Raw genomic sequence first — 15667 nt, 5'->3', positions numbered from 1 at the left:
AAAGGATGGTGAGCACAGTTTCTCCAGCTGAAATACAGGGGGATGAGAGTAGGTATTACCCAGGTTGACCCCAGAGCATCCCCCTTGTTAGTCCCAACCCTTCATCACTGTCTCTAATTTATCCACAGATATGTATTTGTGTAGCACCGAAACCGTGTCACTGGGGAAGCTCCCAAGCAGGCATGTGGAGAGGTGCCCCTCCGCATGGACACATCGCGTGGGGACCCCCAGTGCCTGCAGCAGCACACTTGTGTCCAATAGTTTATAAGCGATGCCCTGCCCCCGGCCCAGGACCTCCACCACTGTACCATCAGCGTGCTGTCTAGGGCAGCACAGCCCGACGACCCGCACACTAAGGTTTCCAGACCACAGCCCTTTCATTCAGTGCACACCCACTGGCAATCTGGGCCCCGTGTAATTGGACATGGACAAAAAGATTTGAGATCAAAGCCTTCTCTGTACAGAATCCTTCTCCTTCCCGACCCTGGGAGTTCCTACCAGAGAGTCAAAAGCCCTGGCACCTTCCCAGGGACCCTACGGGGGCTGGTTGCAGGTCATCTGAACCTCCACAGGCTAGCACCGCTCTGCATCTGCATCAGTGTGCAGTGCTGACACAGCTTCAGGGTCCTTCCCACCCCCTTGTCTCCTGGTCTGACTGCCTCTGCAGCCGGCTTTGAGTGTGGGGTCTCCTGCGGACCAGAGACAGGTTTCTCTGAATCACAGCCTGCCAGGGACCTGGTCTCTTAGCCTCTCACCCCTGCATGGCTGGAGCCCCTTGCAGGCTAGATTCCCAGATCCAGCATTTCAACCACTTGAGTCCATCTTTTGAATTTAGTAATAAACCTCTGGTGTCCTGGTGAAAATTTTCCTCTATTGGCAGCAGAGATGGTGACCAGGCTCCCTCCACTCGCCCCCACCCCCTGACCTCTGTTCGTTGGCGTGGTTAGCTCATGGTCACCACGGAAGGGGTACAAGGAGCCTGGGCCCAGGGCAATGAGGTCCAAGAGGAGGAGGGGTCGGGAGGCCCCATGGGGACGGCCTGGGTTAGCTTTGCCTGCATCGTCAGTCCTGTGAAGGCTGCTCTGTGGTCCTTTCCTGTCCAGAGTGGGGTGCAAGCTGCAGAGCCCCGGTAGACTCTTCTATCCACTGCCACTTCCTCCTCCGAAGAGTGGAGGTGATAACAGCCACCTGCCAGGCTGCCCGTGCAGCTCAGTAAGATACGCGAGGAAACCTCTCCACAAAGTGCAAATGGCCCGCAGGTGGTGGCTGTTGTCACTGGGTCTTCGCTGTTTACCTCTGTCTCCTCTGCCCCAGGCCCCAGCCAGACAGACCACAGGGGCCTCGCCGGCCATTAGTGGCCGAGGAAAAGAGGCCCTGCTGCGACCGGACAAAAACAGATGTTTGTGATTACTGTTCCCCTCTTCTTTTAGAAAGTGAAATGAATAAAACGTCTGCAGTTCATGGACACTAAAGAACCTTTTCATATCAATTTAGGACGAGTTGTCAGCTTTGATTTACTAAGTAAAGTTCTGAGACGGGTTACCGGGGGACTGTCAGCCTCCTGGTAACGGATGGGCCTCAGCTGGCTGTGTGGGAACGAGTCTGCATCCCAGCCTCGCCACCTTCCAGAGAGGCATGGAAGGTGCAATGCACACACCAAGGCAGCCTCGTGCACTCTCGGTGGATCTTCCCACTTGCCATCACCCCCACCTAAGTCTCTTGCTATCTCTGCGGCGGCCCCCACCCCATACCAGTCCTCCTTTCTCAAATGCACCCCCATCTGTCACCAAGTGGAAAAGATTGCTGGGTGTCCCAAGCCTATCCACACCTGCTCAAGGTAACCCACTGGTCAGGAGGGCTAGAATGTCTAGGAAGACCCTCTCAGAAGAGGGTCCCCTGGAGACCCCCATTTCTTTGCCAGGCCCCATGGTCTCATTTACAGCAGTCAACTCTCTGGTCACTTGTTTATAGTATGAGCAAGTAGGCTGTGTAAGTTCCCGGGGGGTGAGGCTGGGCAGACCCACGTCAAATGCAGGAACTGGGGCTGGGGTCACTCCTTCTTGTAACCAGTGGTTGAGTGAATGACTCACTCACTCCAGCATTCACCATGAAATCTTTAAAAAAAATTTTTTTAATTTAATGTTGGACTAGAAAACTCTGCTCAATATTCTGTAATAACTTAAATGGGGTAGGAATTTGAAAAAGAATAGATATATGTATAATTGAATCATTTGTGCTACACCTGAAACTAACACGAAATTTCTCTCTGTAAGCATTTCACTGACACCTTTGTACTTGGCGATCTTCCGAATTCCCTCGACTTCCAGGCAAGAGCAAACCCCATCTCTTGGCCTGTACACCTGCCTTTCATAAGGTGGGGACACAGGTTAGGCTGTTTTGGTGGGTTTCCTGATGGTGTTCTTTCTTGGTTTTTGCCTTACTCAGAGATGTCTCTCGATAGCAGAGAAGTGTTCCATGTCTCCTCTCGATGCTCGATCGTGCAGGATATTGTCCTAAAGGGCAGGAGAGAATGGGGATGCTGTGCTACAGAAAGAGGGACCAGCCTCTCAGTTAGGCTTCAGATTGTGTACACTGAGGTAGGGAGTCTGTGGAACTGTTCTTCAGAGGCCAAATAAAGGCACTGCTTTCACAAAAAGAGAAAAATCTGTGATGCTTGGTCCTTCTGAACCTGACCCATATTCTCTGCTGATTGGGAGGTCAGCTCTCAGGCTAACTGGAGGTGTCATACTGAGTCAAGCTCACGGTCAGCCCAATGTCTGCCTGTGACAGAGGCCGATAGGACACTGGGCCTCTGGCAGCTGGCGGTTCACTTTCTGAGAATACATGTGGATCCTCATCATCCACACCTTGCCCTTCACAGCCCCTTGACTGTGGCTCTGTCTTCTCTGTACCACCTCTTGGAATGTGTTCTTTAGCCTCATTGTATAAACCATCACAGACTTCCCAGGTGGGTCAGTGGTTAAGAACACTTCTGCCCATGCAGGAGATGCAGATTCCATCCCTGGTTCGAGAAGATCTACTGGAGGAAGAAATGGCAACCCACTCCAGTGTTCTTGCTTGGGAAATCCCATGGACAGAGGAGCCTGGAGGGCTACAGTCCATGGGGTTGCAAAGAGTTGGACACAACTTAGCAACTGAACAACAACAATAAATAAACCATCCCATGTGGGCCAGAGTCAGGTCTGACCATGAAGTTCTGCAGATTCCAGGGACAGGACCATCAGTCCCACAGTAGCACTTTAAGGGCATTTAGATCCAAAAGGAAGGCTGTCCATGGAGGACATGAGTGGACTTGGTCTGAAAAAGGAGAGGGTGTTGTTGTTCAGTCACTAAGTCATGTCTGACTCTTTACAACCCCATGGACTACAGCACACCAGGTTCCCCTGTCATTCTTTATCTCCCAGAGTTTGCTCAGATTCATGCCCATTGAGTCAGTGATGCTATCCAACCATCTCATCCTCTGCTACCCTCTTCTTCTGCTTTCAATCTTTCCCAGCATCAGGGTCTTTTCCAATGAGTCAGCCCTTCACATCAAGTGGCCAGAGTATTGGAGCTTCGGCTTCAGCATTAGTCTTTCCAATGGATATTCAGGGTTGATTTCCTTTAGGATTGACTGATTTGATCTATTCCTGGTTTACAGTAATATCTATCTGTTTATGTACTGTTTCTACATATCCTCACTAAAGGATGGGAAAACTTTATAGCCATGAGTTAGAAAGGGAAGCTTTGTTTTTCAAATGTTGGATTTTATAATTGTTACCTGCTATACACGCCAGTATTCTTGGGCTTCCCTGGTGGCTCAGCTGGTAAAGAATCTGCCTGCAATGTGGGAGACCTGGATTGAATCCCTGGGCTGGAAAGATCCCCTGGAGAAGGGAAAGGCTACCCACTCCAGTATTCTGGCCTGGAGAATTCCATGGATACAGTCCATGGGGTCTCAAAGAGTCAGACATGACTGAGCAACTTTCACTTTCACATACTATCTATTTACTTTTGCACTGTATACTTTTTTTAAATTAAGACCATTTTTTAGAGCCAGTTCTGAAAAAGGAGAGGGTGAACCCTAACATAATCTTCCCATGGATTAGTGCTTATCACAGGAAGGAAGGGGCAAGATGTTGGCCTCTCCACCTAGAACAGAGTAGATGGAAGAACATTTGTATCACGGAATCCTGAGAAATTTAAACTCAATACAGCAGCCGTTTTCCCATGACTAAGAGAGTTAGGTCCTAAGTCAAGGTCATAGAATTAGCAATTCAGACATAGAGGATTAGGTAGAAGCAATCAGATGGCATGAGGCAGACCCAACCTCCTGGGTTAGAAGTGCCATCTCAGGCCGTGGCTGTGGGTGCAGAGTCTGATAGAGACACACAGCAGCCCCATGAAGGCAGATGGGTGATTCCTCTCCCCACCACCTCCTCCCGAAGTCTCTGTCTGTCCTCTGTCCCACCTCTTCACTGCTGCAGAGCTCAGCAGACCATGAATCACCCCCAACTACTCATTACCTGGCCCATCCTTCCCGGCCCAGAGCCTGACTGGGGATACAGGCTGAGGGGGAAAGGGGGTTGGAGGCTTACTCAGTAGGATTGCTTCTTCCTCCTCCTTGTTTCAACCCAAAGCCTCATCTAGACCATATATGTAGCCTTTGTCTTTTCCCGCAGGACCTAGGCAGAAAAATGATCATTGGATAGGAGCATTTAAGTATAAGACCTTTCTAGCCAGTTGAGAGAGAACTGGCAAGACACTGTCAACAATAACTAAAAAGGGTTATTTAGAGGACTTCCCTAGAAGCCCACTGGTTAAGAGTCCATGATTCCAGCTCAGGGGGTGCAGGTTTGATCCCTGGTCAGGAAATGAAGATCCCACACGCCATGGAGCATGGCCAAAATATAAAAGGGTGCCTAGACGCTGAGCGTGGCTCTGAAGGACAAAGATGATGTTGTCGGGCACAGAGGAGGAGGAAATAAAGTTTTGGGTTTATTGCTGTAATTAATTGAACTATAATGGATATAACTCTCTTTCAATAAGCACACATTTATCAGATACTCATGGTGGTTAGCCCTGGGAATACAGATCAATAAGATGATCTGGAATCTGGCCTTTGAGGGCTCAGCCGTCTAGTGGGCCAGAGGAACGGGTAAGCAAATTATGAAACAAAGAAATCTAATAAGTGCTAGAGAAAGATCTGCACAGTATGCTGTAGACAGCAGAGGTGGAATCCCCTCTCTTTTTTTGCCACATCATGTGGCTTGTGGGATCTTAGTTCCCTGACCACGAATTGAACCCACGCCCTCAACAGTGAAAGTACCTAGTCCTAACTGCTGGACTGCAGGGGAATTCCCAGGGATTCCCTTTTGAATGCTTCCTCCATGTGTGGCAGCTGAATACAGCCTAGTCTGCCCAGGGAGATTAGACAGGGCTCCAGGGTACAAGGACTTCCTAAACAGAAGGAGCAGAAAGTACAAGAATACAGAGATGGGAAAGCATGGCCGGCTTGGGAAAGTATGAAAAAATTATCTGTTTCTTCTTCTGTAACCCCAGCCTCATCTGCTGTTTCAACTCAGATCCTCAGATGCTATGAGTCATGGGAAATAGGACAGTGTCACTGAGATACAGTCTGGAAACATCAACTGAGATCCTTAGACTTGACCCTGGGCACTGGAATGTTCGTGAAAATTCCAATTAGGATAAGTTTGTCCTCTTGTCCAGGCTTCCCTGGTGGCTCAGATGGTGAAGAATCTGCCTGCAATGCAGGAGATCTGTGTTCAATCCTTGCGTCAGGAAGATCCCCTGGAGAAGGTTATGGCCTCTTATCCTTGAGATTCCTACAGAAATCATATGTAAACCAAAAGAAACTAGTCTGGATGTCAGTAAGTTCTAGAGCAGTGATTTGCATGAATTGCCCCTTTCTGTTAATAGAAAGGATCAAAATAATTATGGTCTTCTAGAACTCAAGTCTCCAGAATGGCATGAAAAGGCAGTGATTACCAGTGTCAATAGAAACCCACGTAATTTAATCGTGGTAGTGGCTTTTATTTTTTAATGGATCAATCTCCCAGAGATTTCTCAGTGCTCCTGTCCCCAGTGAGAAGTTGATTTTATTGCTTTAGCTGTGTGTACTTTCCTTCCTGAAATCAAGAATACAGAGGGTATTTGGTAAGACACACGGCAGGAAGCGGATTCATCCTTGTCCACTTAAATATTCATGACAGCTTGCATTTTGGTTCAAAAAGACACTTGTTTATTTAGATAAGATTTAATTTATTCATAATTTAGCTAAATTTGCAGGCGCGTGCATGTACATTTTAGCGTATAAGTAGTATAATACATAAAACATCACCGAAGCATGCATATTGTACACTGACAGCAGTGGAGCCCGCCTGGATGTTTTAGGAAGATAACACACTTCTACCAGAGCAAAGACCCGAGCACAACGGCCGGGGATTGTGTGCCTGTAATGCGCTGACTCATCACTATGGTTTTACCCAAGGCAGACGTCTCATTAAAAACTAAAATGTATCTAATATAAAGTGATGCTGAAGGACAGCTTTCTGAAGCCAGTTATGTGCTTCCTCCTCTTCCCCCCGGTCCTTTTTTGTTGTACGGCCGACCCCTTCTCCCGTCTCTAACGACAAACAAAATAACACAGCTCGATGCCCTCCGTGTTTATGGCTAATTAGTGACAGCCTTACATTAGCATTCATTTGCTCATTTATTCAACTAATATCTGTTGTCCACTTGTTGCATAGAAGGACTATTCTGGAAATTCCAGCCGCCTCTCAGAGCACCTGATCTATGTCTTCCACAAGAGAATGAGCTTTCTGAAGGCAGATGCAGTGGCTTGTCCTGAGACAGGCTGGGACCTGGGACCCTTTGCAGTGGTGCTTGCACCTGGACAAACATCTCCTTGAGCAACAAAATACAAAGAAGATATAAAGGACTGAAAATAACCACATGCATGCGCAGCCGGGGCAAATTATGGACAAGGAAATGTAAAAAGACCAAAAACCCAACTGCCACTTCTGAAGATTTGGGAGAAAAGCAAGGTATTGGGAGCAAAAGCAGGGTACTACCCGTGCCCTCTGCACACAACATCACCAAAGGGGTGGGCAGACCACCTAAGCCACCCGACCCCTGGACCTGCCCCTGCCCTCACCCCATATAAGAAGCCAGTTCACCCCACCTTCGGGAGGGAGCAAGGAAACTTGTTCCTGTTCTTTCTCCCTCCCCCTCTCCCGCCACCTGCCCCCACTGCAGCGGGAGCTCCAGTAAAGCCTTTCCTGAATTTTTTGTCTGGCCTCTAATCAACTGTTATTGATTGGGGATGGCCACAAACCCTGGTCGGTATCAGGCTGCCCTGGTATTCTAGCCCTGGTATACAAGAGCTGGTGGATAAATATTGTTAATGGTCTAGATCATTATTTTCAGCAGCATATAGGAATTTTTAGAAATAGAGACAAAAGGTAACTTTCCATGCAAGTTTTTGCCATGAGAACTTTCTTATGACTTGTCGCTGACCATGAATCTGACAAGCCCTTTATCCTAACTCAAAAAAGAAGAAAACTCCAGTTTTTGTCCAGAGCTGGCAACAGTGAGCCTTTCCTCCTTAGTATGCAAGGTCTTTCTAGCCAGAGCACCGTTTATAGGCTTTGGGAAAGGAATTGGAGAGACACAATCTGAAGAGAGTGTAAGAGGATTTAAAGGGAGGCGACTTCTTTGGAGTCTTTGCTACCTAAAGGCATTAAAACTTTATAATGCCAAACAATCCCGTTTTTCTTTATTTATGGATCATATATCCCCCTGTTATTACTGCCATATATTTTTCCAACCTGACAGCTGATAACACCGAAAATTCACTGCGAGCAAAAAAATCCCATTTACCACTCTCTCCAAGATAATAATTTTAGAATTAAAGGAAAAAATACATATACATGTCTATGCAAAAATATACATATTTATTTTTAGCCCCTGAACATGTACTCCACACTGAATATGGATTGGGTGCCTAAAATCACGTTTTGATCAGTCGAGGGGGATTCTTTGAAAAATATCACCCTCAAATATCCTCTCTTACCTGTTAGCTATTAACTTGGGGAAGAAATATCAGAACCGGGCATCCTGGTTTCCCCAGAGTTGGCGCAATTTAATTTCAATTTGTCAAACATGACATGATGGCAGAGATTTATTTTTCTTCTTGATTTATTAGAAATGTTCTAAAAGGGGCAGTCTGTCACTCAGGTTATTTCAGCCAGACCTTTTGTTGAAGTTTCTTTTCCTTTGGCTTCCAATCCAAATCCACAGGAAGCGGGGAAAACAACCTAAGAGATAAAAACCACAAGGGGGAAAAAGAAAAGAAATCCATGTGTTTGAAACCTGATGACAAGATGGGTTGTTTAAATTGCTTCTGCACATTGATTTAAAGCCTGCCCAGTGGAAACCTCGATTCTATTAGCAATCTTTCCCTTCATTTCAATCACGGTAGTTGCTGTATCTTATTACCTTTCCGACAGATGATGTCCAAATATAATGTTGAAGACGATTTTTGTATTATTATTATTTTGTTAGAAGAATGATGGGCAATGACTTAGAGGTCTGGGGACAGAATTAGGAACATAAATAATGTGAATTCCAAATAACCCAAGATAATGATAAATCAACTGCACATTTAACTATAGATTATGTCCTAGATGTATTTCTGAAAATGGCAGTTATTTCAGGCTCCAGGGGTGCAGAGAGATAAGATATAATCTTGGCCATAGACTGGAAGTGGTGGAAAATGTTTTCCTCCCGTGTGAAATGAACAAGGCTTGCAGTGTGAAAGGTTGTGTTGTATTTTTTTTTTAACAAAATCACCTTTAATCCCAAGAGTTTGTCATTGAGATACCATTGTCAAGATCACCAATATCTTTTGTAAAAATACTTCTAATTAGCCTACCTATACTTCAGCTCAGAGGCAATTCCCTGTGTTGTTTTGATATTTTTACCAGTGTGACTCCTTAATGATCATTAGGGTTGGAAATGGTGGGAAGGGGTCTTTCTGGACCCGTGTCTTAGACAAGATCTGGTACCCAATTAATTGTTATGGAAATAATCCAATGATGAAAAATGCAATCCACCCACCCACTAGGTTTTCTATTTTTACTCTGAGTCTAGCACCATCCTTATATATGAGGATCATAGGTTTCACTCAGGATTGTGAAATGTTATCTGACCTATATGTGGGAGTTTGCTTTTGCATGCTGAGCACGTGTTTTTACATATGCAGTCTCCTTCAATCTCACGAGGCTGGTTCGAGTCAACCCATTTCACAGTTGAAGAGACAGTTTTAGACAAAAATGTCATTCACTCAAGGTCACACACTTGTTAAACAGAGATTAGATTTGAACCAAGTGGGTTTTTTACTCCAAAACTTCTCTTTCCTACACCATGTTATGCTGAAGCTGTTGTTGTATTCACTTAACCAAAAAATACCTACTTAATAGCTTCTTTTTTTAACTTTTTATTTTATATTCGGGTATAGCCAGTTATGGAGAAAGAAATGGCAACCCACTCCATTATTCTTGCCTGGGAATTCCCATGGACAGAAGAGCCTGGCGGGCTACAGTCCATAGGGTGGTAAAGAATCGGACACGACTTAGTGGAAAAAAAAAAGAGAGAGAGAGAGAGAGAGCTGATTATAATGTTGTGATAGTTTCAGGTAAACACCAAAGGAACTCAGCCGTACATATATATGAATCCATTCTCCCCCAAACTCCCCTACCCCATCCAGGCTGCCACACAACATTGAGCATATCAGCAGCTTCTATTTATCAAACCATCCGTGTTTTCAAGGTACTGAGGATCAAAGTAATGACTGACTCTGCTCCAAGGAGTGCAGTACCCAGATTGGTTTGCTGTGTGTTGGAAGAGCTGTGCACGGAGTGCCATGAGAGCATTTCTGAGGTCTCCAGTCCCACTAGGCTAAAGGAGAGCATCCTGAAGGAGTAGACCCTGGGTCATATCTGATCATGAAACACTTGCATGCTTCCTCCCTTGGCACTGTCCACTTTGTGCACATAACTAGATCTGTTGATCCGTTCTGCAATGAAGAGCTCAAGGAAAAAAATCCCTGAACATTTTTCTTCCCTACACAAGTCAGAGGAAGCTGACCTTCTTGCTAGCGTGTTCTTCATGAGATTAAAGAAGAAAAAAGAAACAACTCTATCCTCTAGGCGTCTCAGACAGGCATCTTTAACCAGGTTGTCAATACAATAAAGACTTTTTGAACTGTTGGGTTTAACTTAAGTTTAAGCACTCTGTTCATCTTCCTTCTAGCTCTTGGCTCAGATCCTTATCATCTACCTTAGGATCCTGGTAGGGAAAACAAAGGCTATTTATCAGGGCTTTGTTGGAGTCAGGATTTATGCCAGGCAAGAAGCTTAAAGGTATCAGACTTGAAAGTTAGTCTGTGTCACCTTTATCTTCTGCCTCACAAATTCTCATTCATCCTTGTGTGAGTTAGAATCATCCCATTGTATATAGAGGGCACAGTGCTTGCAAGAGACCACCTTACTTCTGACATCAATTGAAATTTCAGGAGGGTCCCCCGAACCAACCCTGAGGTTTGATCATTTTCTAAAATGACTTACTGAACACACCAAAAGCCGTTAAAATCATAATTAAGGTTTTCTGCATAAAAAAAGGATTAAAATCAGCCAAGGAGGGAGACTTCAGGGCAAATGCCAAATGCAAAGCTTAGATTAGTCCTGTGTTGTGGAGGCAGGATGCTCACCTTCCTGGTATCCACATTTAACAACACACAAGGGACTTCCCTGGTGGTACAGTGAATAATAATCCACCTGCCAGTGTGGGGAACACAGGTTCGATCCCCAGTCCGGGAAGATCCCACATGCCTTGGAGCAGCTAAGCCCCTGTGCCACAACTACTGAGCCCGAGCCCTAGAGCCCATGAACTGCAATTCCTGAAGCCCCTGCAACTCTAGAGCCTGTGCTCTACAAGAGAAGCCACTATAATGAGAAACCCACACACCACAATGAATAGTAGCCCCCACTTGCCGTAACTAGAGAAAACCCACGCAAAGAAACCAAGACCCAGTACAGTCAAAAAATAGATAAAATAAATTTTAAAAATTAAAACACACACACACACAAAGGAAATATTGCTCACCAGGAAACTCACCTGAGCCTCAGTGTTCAGAGCTTTTATTGCGGCTGCATTGTGTAGGCGTGACTGGTTCGTAGATTGATTGATTGCTCTCATGTTTAATCTCAGTCTCCACGTCCAGTGATGCCAGGCAACCCAAAGTCCCCAACCTAAATCACATGGTTAGACTGTGTGCTGCGAACCAAAGCCCCCATCCAAATGAAGGCACTAAAGACACTGACAATAGCCTGATCTCTTTGGGGGCAAAGTTCTGTAATTTACAATATCATTCAAAGTGCCAGCTCTAAGACGCACCCCACATGCAGAGCCTGCTTTCCCCCTCGGAGCCCCCAAGGACTGTCCAGGTCTCTATTTGCATTGATTACATTGGAATTGAAGACCACAGCTGAGTAATCATTCTGCTCCAACCACTCAGCATCTATATGGTCAAGTGCATGCCCCTATAGGGTTACCATGCCCTCCTCCAGGGGATCTTCCCAACCCAGGGATCGAACTCGAGTTTCTCATGTCTCCTGGACTGGCAGGCAGGTTCTTTACCACTATCACCACCTGGCAAGCCTGAGCACATAGTATGCGCTTAATAAATTTTAATTGGGTTGAGTTTTTCTATTTGATGCGGAGACCCATCTTTAGATTTGCAAAGAGTTTAGATCTTACTAGCTGCTTTTTTATTTCCTGGTGGATATTTACTTTTTTTAGGTGTAATTCTTCTCTTACATCCAAGTGGAAGACATCAAAAAAATGTTTTAGCCTTCTACCAGCCAGTAAAACCCTCAGCTGTTATCTTAGCTTCCACTGGTGGTTACAGAAGCTTGTTAAGTCTGAGCAAATACCATACACCTTCAGCATGTCGATGATGTTTATAGGAGAAAATGATTTCCAAACCCTGGGAAGTATAAAGTCAAGAGGAGCTATCCCATGCTTTGTGTTATTTCTCTAATGTGGTGACATTACTCAAGATAAGTCTGCAGGAGAACTCAGCTCACTGAGAATCAATCGCAGGACTTTGAGTAGAAAAACTCTGCTATGGTAGGAATAGGAGATTTCAAATAGAACATAAACAGGAGAGGTGGCAGGGAAGCCACTGAAAAATGCACAACTGGATGCCCCTGGGTCTTTCCCCCCAAGATCTGTTTCTTGTTGCATGTTTGTTGTTTTGTGGGTGGAGCAGCTATGCTCTGAGCGTGATCAGTAGGCGGAACGCTTGCAAAAAAAAGCAATGATTTGCTTGCACTGAGCTTCTAATTATGTGCCAGCTGTGGAGTGTTGCTAATGAGTCTGGAATGGTGGCACAGACTAGGAGCCACACTGCCAGCTGTGCATGTGAGAGTGTGTTCTCTGTGCAGCTCTGTGCAACCTGCGGTGCTCTGCACTAGGGGAGACGGGCTGCAGGTCAGAGGCTGCCGAGACTCCTGTCATGAGAATCTTCTTCTTTACAAATTGGGAGAGAGCAAGACTCTTAGATGGCAGAATTTCAAACCAACAGCATCTCAAAGTAATATTCAGTAATGGCATTCGGAGTGCCCCTGAGTGATCTAATTTCCAATTTTTTTTCAATAGTGAGCTGCTGAGATGATGAACAGTGTTATCGGCTCTTCTCTCTCCTGCCAAGAGTCAGGGTCTAACAGAGAGTTCGGGCTTCTGAAAGGAAGGGAAAGCCCATGTTTGTATCTATGACTCAGGCTTTTCTCTTAGCCTCCGATTGGATTATGTGTTAACCGTTATGCTAATGAGTAGTTTCATCCTAGCCTAGACCTGTTCTGGTGGCTAAGTCATCTGGAAGGTAAACTCTTGAAAGAAATCCATCTTCCCCATCCCCCACCTCCAAATTCCAGGTCATGTGAGCTATAGCAGCCTCAGCAACCAGCCTACAATAGGAGGTCATGTGATGGGGTCATAAGGCCTTACAGAATGGTTCCAGGGAATATAGATGATCCAGCCTCAAGCCACAATTAGTGGCTCAGATGGTAAAGAATTTGCCTGCAATGTGAGAGACCTGGGTTCAATCCCTGGGTGGAGAAGATCCCCTGGAGAGGGAAATGGCTACCTACTCCAGTACTCTTGCCTGGGAAATCCCATGAACAGAGGAGCCTGATGGGCTACAGTCCATGGTATCGCAAAGAGTCGGGCCTAACAGAGTGACTAACACTTTCACTTTCATACACCACTGGGGGCTTCCCTGGTGGCTTAGCAGTAAAAAATCTGCCTGTAATGCAGGAGACCCAGCTTCAGTCCCTGGGTCAGGAAGATCCCCTGGAGAACGAAATGACAACCCATCCAGTATTCTTGCCTGGAGAATCCCATGGACAGAGGAGCCTGGTGGGGTGCAGTCCATGGGGTGGCAAAGAGTAAGACACAACTCAGCAACTAAACAACAGCCATATATATCACTATAGATGTAATGGTTGCATTTCAGCTATCCGTTATACAAAATTATAGTGTAGAAAAAATTTTCAGAGAACAGACTTCCTCCCAAACGTTCTCCATTTGGATGGGTGCCTTGGGTGGGTGTGGGGAGAGCAGATACTCAGAGCAGAAGAAGTTGAGAAGAAAAAAAAAATTGAGGTGAACCCTGAGGGCTAAAACACAATGTAGACTTCCAGGAGAATAAAACTTCAGAGAGTGACAGGGTGTTAATTTTTCCTCACAAGTCTGGAGTCAGATGTAGGCCGAACATGATTTTCAAGAGCCTAAGACCTAATCAGACCTGTAAAAACAACGCACGTGGAGAAATGTGAAACTCAGGAAGATGGGGGCGATCTGTGTGTGATTTCAAATCAGTCTTTGTTGAACACGGCCGAGAGCTCCGGATGTCAGCAGCCTGCTCGTCTGCCTGGAGCCACGCCATGCTCAGGGGGCTAAAGGTGTGAGGACGTTCATTCTTCATACGCGGCACTGTGTCACCAACTGTCTTTACAAAGGAATTCCAATTTGCATGTTTCGGTGTAAAGGGAACACTTTTTTTTTTATTTTTTTTAGAGACTCTGTCCATTGCTGTCTTAACGGAATACTGCTGAGATTCAAAAGGATGCTGGTTACGTGAGAACCATAGAGGAGTGGACAGCAAGACAAAATACAGCTAATATAGCAGATGGGCAGATAGGGGTGATAAAGCGTTTGTCTGTCAACAGGGAGCTGGCCGTGTGGACCTGCAGTGGCCAACTGGTTTGGGGACCATGAGTGCATCCCATTTGCCACAGATGATTTGAGCTTACACTTGTGTGTGCCTGTTTGTGATATGTGAGTGTGCCTATTTTACACTTTTAAGGGCTTGTTGCCCCTGTGAGCAAGATACTTAACCAAGAAAAGGGAAGAAGATTGGGCCACACATAAAAGCAAGCTTTCATCATCATTGTGCTGTTTGCAGGAGGAAGGGTGGACCTACGTGACAAATCACTTCTGTTTGAAATAGTTGGAACCGCGCATCTAGGAGACTAAGCAAACTTGAATGATCCTGTTAGGAGGATTAACAGCAGTGACAAGAGGGCAGGGACAGCTGTATGCGAGGACATTCTGCTGGTATGGCAGCCTGAAACTCAGGAGGCTCTGCTCTGGATTGCTTCAATGCAGACCTTTAATATTATTTTATGATTTATTCTTTTTCTGTTTTTAATTAATTAATTTTTTCTGTCAAACCTCAACATGAGTCAGTTATAGATACATACTTTATTTTTCTTTTTTTAAATTGGAGTATAGGTGCTTTACAATGTAGTGTTAATTTCTTGTACAGCAAAGTGAATCAGCTCTATGCATACATGTATCCCCTGATGTTTGGATTTCCCTTCCCTTTAGTCCGCCGCAGAGATGAAGTAGAGCTCCCTGTGCCGTAGTGCAGGCTCTCATGGTTGTGTTCTTGCTTACTCACTAAGTCATATTTGACTCTTTTGCAACCCCATGGACTGTAGCCCACCAGGATCCTCTGTCCATGGAATTCTCCAGGCAAGAATACTGGAGTGGGTTGCCACTTCCTTCTCCAGGGGATCTTCCTGACCCATCAAATCCGCATGGCCTTCTTGGCAGGTGGATTCTTTACCACCGAGCCACTGGGGAAGCCCTAGATTCTCGTTAGTTATCTATTTTATACATAGTGTTGTATATATGTCGATCTCAGTTTCCCAGTCCATCCTTAACATTATTTTAACATACCTTGATCCGGGCACCAGGATAGAGTCCCTTTCAACAAACCTTTGCTCAAAGGAACATGCCATCTGGGCATCAGACAGAAATACAAGAACAAGCACTGCTGGGTCCTTGAGGAGTGGGCATGCTGGAGTCCAGGCACAGGTTTTTCTAGGTCCCAGGAGCTGCATCGTGGGCTGTGCTGATCCTTTCTGCTCATTATGACATAACCAGAGCCTAACCCCTGTGTCACCTCTGAGAGCAGGGCCCTTCGAAAAGAAGACCCTTCAGCAGCATAAATTTGCAAGAGTGGTCTTGTGGCCCCATGAGTTTATCTTCCATCTGGTTCTACCCTAACGAGACG

The 15667-nt window shown here is 45.6% G+C and overlaps 1 protein-coding gene and 1 long non-coding RNA gene across 3 annotated transcripts in view; one reads left to right on the top strand and one right to left on the bottom strand.

Annotated features, from left to right (window-relative positions):
- KIRREL3 (kirre like nephrin family adhesion molecule 3) overlaps positions 1 to 15667 on the top strand; it is a 606294-nt gene that overhangs the window by 164260 nt on the left and 426367 nt on the right. The window lies entirely within an intron of this gene.
- On the bottom strand, positions 8203 to 15627 carry LOC133241190 (uncharacterized). Its single transcript, XR_009734540.1, has 3 exons — positions 15370 to 15627; positions 11200 to 11333; positions 8203 to 8339 (listed from the first exon to the last, which is right to left on the bottom strand). It is a non-coding gene; the product is annotated as an uncharacterized LOC133241190 (long non-coding RNA).

Source organism: Bos javanicus, chromosome 29 (assembly GCF_032452875.1).
Source record: "Bos javanicus breed banteng chromosome 29, ARS-OSU_banteng_1.0, whole genome shotgun sequence".
Lineage (NCBI taxonomy): Eukaryota > Metazoa > Chordata > Mammalia > Artiodactyla > Bovidae > Bos > Bos javanicus.
The sequence above is the reverse complement of the archived record's forward strand: the minus strand, read 5'-3'. Positions and strand labels throughout refer to the sequence as shown.